Consider the following 7,338-nt stretch of genomic DNA (forward strand, 5'->3'; position numbering starts at 1 on the left):
CAGCAGGTGGTGGTCAAGGTTCCCCTCCTTCAACAGGGAAAGGGTTATTATTCGACCATGTTTGTGGTACCGAAACCGGACGATTCGGTCAGACCCATATTGAATTTAAAATCCCTGAACATATACCTGAAAAGGTTCAAGTTCAAGATGGAATCGCTCAGAGCGGTCATCGCAAGCCTGGAAGGGGGGGATTTTATGGTGTCTCTGGACATAAAGGATGCATACCTTCATGTCCCCATTTATCCACCTCATCAGGCGTACCTCAGATTTGTGGTACAGGATTGTCATTACCAATTTCAGACGTTGCCGTTTGGTCTCTCCACGGCACTGAGAATATTTACCAAGGTAATGGCGGAAATGATGGTGCTCCTGCGAAAGCAAGGGGTCACAATTATCCCATACTTGGACGATCTCCTCATAAAGGCGAGGTCCAGAGAGCAGTTGCTGATCAGCGTAGCACGCTCTCGGGAAGTGTTACAACAGCACGGCTGGATTCTAAATATTCCAAAGTCGCAGTTGATTCCTACGACTCGTCTGCCCTTCCTGGGCATGATTCTGGACACAGACCAGAAGAGAGTTTATCTCCCGATGGAGAAGGCTCAGGAGCTCATGACACTGGTCAGAGACCTATTAAAACCAAAACAGGTGTCGGTGCATCACTGCACGCGAGTCCTGGGAAAGATGGTGGCATCATACGAGGCCATTCCCTTCGGCAGGTTCCATGCGAGGATGATCACCCTATCCCCCAGGGCCAGGGTGTCTCTCCTGTGGTGGCTGCAGAGTGCTCACCTTCTCGAGGGCCGCAGATTCGGCATTCAGGACTGGGTCCTGGTGACCACGGATGCAAGCCTCCGAGGGTGGGGGCAGTCACACAGGGAAGAAATTTCCAAGGGCTGTGGTCAAGTCAGGAGACTTGCCTTCACATCAATATCCTGGAACTAAGGGCCATATACAACGCCCTAAGTCAAGCGGAGACCCTGCTTCGCGACCAATCGGTGCTGATTCAGTCAGACAACATCACCGCAGTGGCTCATGTAAACCGCCAAGGCGGCACAAGGAGCAGGGTGGCGATGGCGGAAGCAACCAGAATTCTTCGCTGGGCGGAGAATCACGTAAGAGCACTGTCAGCAGTGTTCATTCCGGGAGTGGACAACTGGGAAGCAGACTTCCTCAGCAGGCACGACCTCCACCCGGGAGAGTGGGGACTTCATCAAGAAGTCTTCACGCAGATTGCAAGTCGGTGGGAACTGCCACAGGTGGACATGATGGCATCCCGCCTCAACAAAAAGCTACAGAGGTATTGCGCCAGGTCAAGAGACCCTCAGGCGATAGCTGTAGACGCACTAGTGACACCGTGGGTGTTCCAGTCGGTTTTTGTATTTCCTCCTCTTCCTCTCATACCCAAGGTGCTGAGAATCATAAGAAAAAGAGGAGTGAGAACAATACTCATTGTTCCGGATTGGCCAAGAAGGACTTGGTATCCAGATCTGCAAGAAATGCTCACAGAGGATCCATGGCCTCTGCCTCTAAGACAGGACTTGTTGCAACAGGGGCCCTGTCTGTTCCAAGACTTACCGCGGCTGAGTTTGACGGCATGGCGGTTGAACGCCGGATCCTAGCAGAAAAAGGTATTCCGGTTGAGGTTATTCCTACGAAGATAAATGCTAGGAAGGACGTGACGGCTAAACATTATCACCGTATATGGCGAAAATATGTTGCTTGGTGTGAGGCCAGGAATGCCCCTACGGAGGAATTCCAGCTGGGCCGTTTCCTTCACTTCCTACAGATTAGCCTTGGCTTCAGCTAGGCGTGTGTCAGAATTAGCGGCTTTGTCACATAAAAGCCCCTATCTGGTTTTCCATATGGACAGGGCAGAATTGCGGACCCGTCCACAATTTCTGCCAAAAGTGGTGTCATCTTTTCATATGAACCAACCTATTGTGGTGCCTGTGGCTACTCGTGACTTGGAGGATTCCGAGTTACTAGATGTGGTCAGGGCTTTGAAGGTTTATGTATCCAGAACGGCTAGAGTCAGGAAAACTGAGTCGCTGTTTACCCTGTATGCATCCAACAAGCTGGATGCTCCTGCTTCAAAGCAAACTATTGCTCGCTGGATCTGTAACACGATTCAGCAGGCTCATTCTGCGGCTGGATTGCCGCTTCCAAAATCAGTAAAAGCCCACTTCACAAGGAAGGTGGGCTCTTCTTGGGCGGCTGCCCGAGGGGTCTCGGCATTACAGCTTTGCCGAGCAGCTACTTGGTCAGGTTCGAACACTTTTGCAAAGTTTTACAAGTTTGATACCCTGGCTGAGGAGGACCTTGTGTTTGCTCATTCGGTGCTGCAGAGTCATCCGCACTCTCCCGCCCGTTTGGGAGCTTTGGTATAATCCCCATGGTCCTTACGGAGTCCCCAGCATCCACTAGGACGTTAGAGAAAATAAGATTTTACTTACCGGTAAATCTATTTCTCGTAGTCCGTAGTGGATGCTGGGCGCCCGTCCCAAGTGCGGACTTCTTCTGCAATACTTGTATATAGTTATTGCTTAAATAAGGGTTATGTTGTGGTTGCATCAGGGTTGATCTGATGCTCCGTTGTTGTTCATACTGTTAACTGGGTAAGTTTATCACGAGTTATACGGTGTGATTGGTGTGACTGGTATGAGTCTTGCCCTGGATTCCAAAATCCTCTCCTTGTACTGTCAGCTCTTCCGGGCACAGTTTCTCTAACTGAGGTCTGGAGGAGGGACATAGAGGGAGGAGTCAGAGCACACCAGTATCCAAATTCTTTCTTAAAGTGCCCTGTCTCCTGCGGAGCCCGTCTATTCCCCATAGTCCTTACGGAGTCCCCAGCATCCACTACGGACTACGAGAAATATATTTACCGGTAAGTCAAATCTTATTTTAACCCAACTGCGCCAGAGGGACCGCTCCTCTGGATGCTAGAGGGAGCAGTCTCCTCCGGCACCGTCATTTCTTCACGATCATCCTCCGATTCCTCGTCCAGTCAGGCAAATTTGTTCGGGTTTGATAGTTCGGAGATGTCGAGCCTCTCCCTCTTTTTCTTCCTTCTAACTGTGACCCAGCTGTCTACCTGATAATCATCCTCTTCTACCAGTGACCCCTCCCGCAACTCCTCCACCGTTCTGTCTAAACTTCGCTCGAGATTGTGAATCTCCCTCAGTCGCGTAACGGTTTGCTCTAGATCAGTTACCTGGGCTTCCAGGGCAACCGTTCGCACACACCTCGTGCAGATGTAATCACACTGGGCCGGTAGCTCCAGGTGTGCATACATCTTGCACGACATGCACTGAGTGAGGTCCCCAATCACAGCCCCTCCCATATTGTTTGTAAGGTCTAACTCCCTGTTACTCTCAAAGAAAAAGAAGCAAAAATAAAAAGTAGAAGACAAACAATCTGGGCAAACACTCACTTATACAATAATTAAGCTGGCTTATACTTAACTATCTTTGTGCGGTTCTTGGTCCTTCGCTTTTATGCAGCTGTAGTACTCCAGTGCCCCCTCTGAGTGGGACCTCTCCTGCGGCACCGATACTCCACTTAGCAGTTGTTCCAGCTCACTGCACCTCCTTTTCACTCGGCTGCCAGCTCCTGCTTCTGCTGATTCCAGCTCACATACACTTACAAATCCAAGCAACACTTTAAAATACAAGCCCTTACAATGAGCAAGCTCCAATGAGTCTAATCACTGATTATATAGGCTCAGCCAGCTGCTTTAGTCATTCCGCTTATTACTGCTACAGCCAGCCCTGAATAACTTTCATTATGGCCATGTTGTATTGACATTTTGGTTGTCAACCTTATTAGGATGGTCAACATTTTAAAAGTGTCTGCATTTTCACTTTTGTCATGTATTATTCCTTGTCGACAATTTGACTGTGTCTACATTTTAACTGTCGACCTTAGGTCCATTTCAACCTTTTGGTTGTCTACATTGTGACCATGTTTACGACCATGGTTGTTTTGCTGCTGAATTTAACTCTACCAACTTCACCAAAATAGAATTCCTGTAACTACTACAGGATCCTATGTGATAGTGGATGAAGCCTAGAAGCATGGCCTGTTGGTAAAGGGATTCCTCATTGGAAGTATTCCACTGGATTGGTGTTTACGGGACAAACTAAATGGTACGGTTATTAAATTTTTAACGAGGGTTTGATAAATGTAAGTGTAGTTTCCAGCTGGCATGAATTTATCATTCAAACGTATCACTGAATCATCTGTTTTAGTGCATACAAGGGGATGCCATCTCGACATACAAAATGTCACATAATGTTGACACCACAATGTCGATTTGTGAAATGTTGACATATGAGGGTGAGGGTCAGGCTGTAGGAGTGGAAGGTTAGGGGCATTACTCACACCAGACATACTGCAGGATGAGCCAAAAGTCTTTATAACATCACAGCAGGGCCCACCAAACAAGGTAAGTCACTGCTGGGCCACTGTTAACTTTTTGTCAACGTTCTAATCCTGACAACTTGTCATCACTGTTGACATAATAATAACTGCTACAATACCAAGGCACATGTGATATTATCGAAGGAATCCAGAACTGTGATCCAGCCAATAAAACACGACCCAGTATGGTCCATGACTAGACTTCAGAGTGGATTCCATCTGCAGCCAATGATTTACATACTCATCATTATAACAAAGACAAAAATGTGTAATAGGCATAATTCACTGTTGGAAACATCTGGTACTAATGCTTTATATGCAATCACTATTGGCAGGGACATCTGGTGCAGACAGTGCCACTGCACAGAGCACAAAATGCCCCAGGGGCAGAAGTGGATGCCGCAGTCTCCATTTTCTGGGTTCCTGCAGCAATGTTGTTACCAGCAGTGCGTTCGGCTCCTTCTATGCAGTCTCCAGAGCTCACTCTGGAGCTTCGTCTTCAGACTCCCGCACAGTGAGTAGGGAGAGACGTCATGACTCTTCCACCACAGTGCCACTACCGATCAAGGAGCTACTGGGTGGCGGGTGCAGGCGGCAGATCAGCTTTTTCTTTATCAGGTGAGGAATAGAGACAGAAAATAGGATTTTAATACCTACCGGTAAATCCTTTTCTCTTAGTCCGTAGAGGATGCTGGGGATGCTTCAAGAACCATGGGGTATAGACGGGATCTGCAGGAGACATGGGCACACTATAAGACTTTGAATGGGTGTGAACTGGCTCCTCCCTCTATGCCCCTCCTCCAGACTCCAGTTATAGGAACTGTGCCCAGGGAGACGGACATTTAGAGGAAAAGGATTTATTTAATGTTTTTAAACTAAGGTGAGATACATACTGGCTCACACCTCCAACATGCCGTACAACATGGCATTCAACAACAACGCATGCAATGGCATGACCAACATCAGTCACAGACTGACTAAACTTAACTCAACATGAGCGTAACCATAACCAAACTGCAGATACAGCCCGCACTGGGACGGGCGCCCAGCATCCTCTACGGACTAAGAGAAAAGGATTTACCAGTAGGTATTAAAATCCTATTTTCTCATACATCCTAGAGGATGCTGAGGATGCTTCAAGAAGCATGGGGTTTATACCAAAGCTCTAGAACGGGTGGGAGAGTGCGGATGTCTCTGCAGCACCGATTGACCAAACAAGAGGTCCTCCTCAGCCAGGGTATCAAACTTGCAAAACTTTGCAAAAGTGTTTGATCCTGACCATGTAGCAGCTCGGCAAAGCTGTAATGCCGAGACCCCTTGGGCAGCCGCCCAGGATGAGCCCACCTTTCTGGTAGAATAGGTCTTCACAGATTTCGGTAACGGCAATCCTGCCGTAGAGTGAGCTTGCTAAGTAGTATTACAGATCCAACGTGCAATAGTCTGCTTGGAAGCAGGAGCCCCAATCTTGTTGGGAGCCCACAGGACAAACAGAGCCTCTGTTTTCCTAATTTGAGCCGTTCTGGCGACATAGATTTTTAAAGCTTTGACCACATCGAGAGACTTCGATTCCGCCAAGGCGTCAGTAGCCACTGGCACCACAATAGGCTGGTTTACGTGAAACGATGAAACCACTTTTGGCAGAAATTGTTGACGAGTTCTCAACTCCGCTCTATCAGCATGGAAGATTAAATAGGGGCTTTTGTGAGACAAAGCCGCCAATTCAGATACCCGCCTTGCGGAAGCCAAGGCCAAAACATGACTACTTTCCAAGTAAGGAATTTTAACTCAACCTTACGCAAAGGTTCAAACCAATGAGATTGCAGGAACTGCAACACCACATTCAGATCCCATGGCACCACTGGCGGCACAAAGGGAGGTTGGATGTGTAGTACGCCTTTCACGAATGTCTGAACTTCTGGAAGGGACGCCAATTCTTTCTGAAAGAAAATTGATAAGGCCGAAATTTGTACTTTAATTGAGCCCAACTTTAGGCCCGCATCCACACCAGCTTGCAAAAAATGGAGCAAACGCCCCAGCTGAAATTCCTCCGTAGGAGCCTTCTTGGATTCACACCAAGACACATATTTCCTCCAAATACGGTGGTAATGCTTTGCCGTTACTTCTTTTCTAGCCTGAACAAGTGTAGGAATGACTTCACTGGGAATACCCTTATGGGCTAGGGTCTGGCGCTCAACCACCATGCTGTCAAACGCAGCCGCGGTAAGTCTTGATACACGCACGTCCTTGTTGTAACAGGTCCTCTCGTAGAGGAAGAGGCCAGGGATCTTCTATGAGTAATTCCTGAAGATCGGGATACCAGGCCCTCCTTGGCCAGTCTGGAACAACGAGTATCGCCTGAACACTTGTTCTTCTTATCATCTTTATCACCTTTGGAATGAGTCGAAGTGGAAGGAACACATATACTGACGGAAACACCCACGGTGTCACTAGGGAGTCCACCACCATCGCTTGAGGGTCCCTTGACCTGGAACAATATCTCTGAAATTTCTTGTTGAGGCGGGACGCCATCTTGTCTATTTGAGGAATCCCCCAACGACTTGTCACTTCTGCAAAGACCTCTTGATGAAGACCCCACTCTCCTGGATGGAGATCGTGTCTGCTGAGGAAGTCTGCTTCCCAGTTGTCCACTCCTGGAATGAAGACCGCTGACAGAGCGCTTGCATGTTTCTCCGCCCAGCGAAGAATTCTCGTGGCCTCGGCCATTGTCGCTCTGCTTCTTGTTCCGCCCTGGCGGTTTATGTACGCCACTGCTGTTATGTTGTCTGACTGAATCAAGACGGGCAGACCGCGAAGAAGATGATCTGCTTGCAGAATGCTGTTGTAAATGGCCCTTAATTCCAGAATGTTTATGTGCAGACAAGCTTCATAGCTTCCTGGCTTGACCATTTTCCCTAAAAA

This window comes from Pseudophryne corroboree, chromosome 10 (genome assembly GCF_028390025.1).
Source record: "Pseudophryne corroboree isolate aPseCor3 chromosome 10, aPseCor3.hap2, whole genome shotgun sequence".
Lineage (NCBI taxonomy): Eukaryota > Metazoa > Chordata > Amphibia > Anura > Myobatrachidae > Pseudophryne > Pseudophryne corroboree.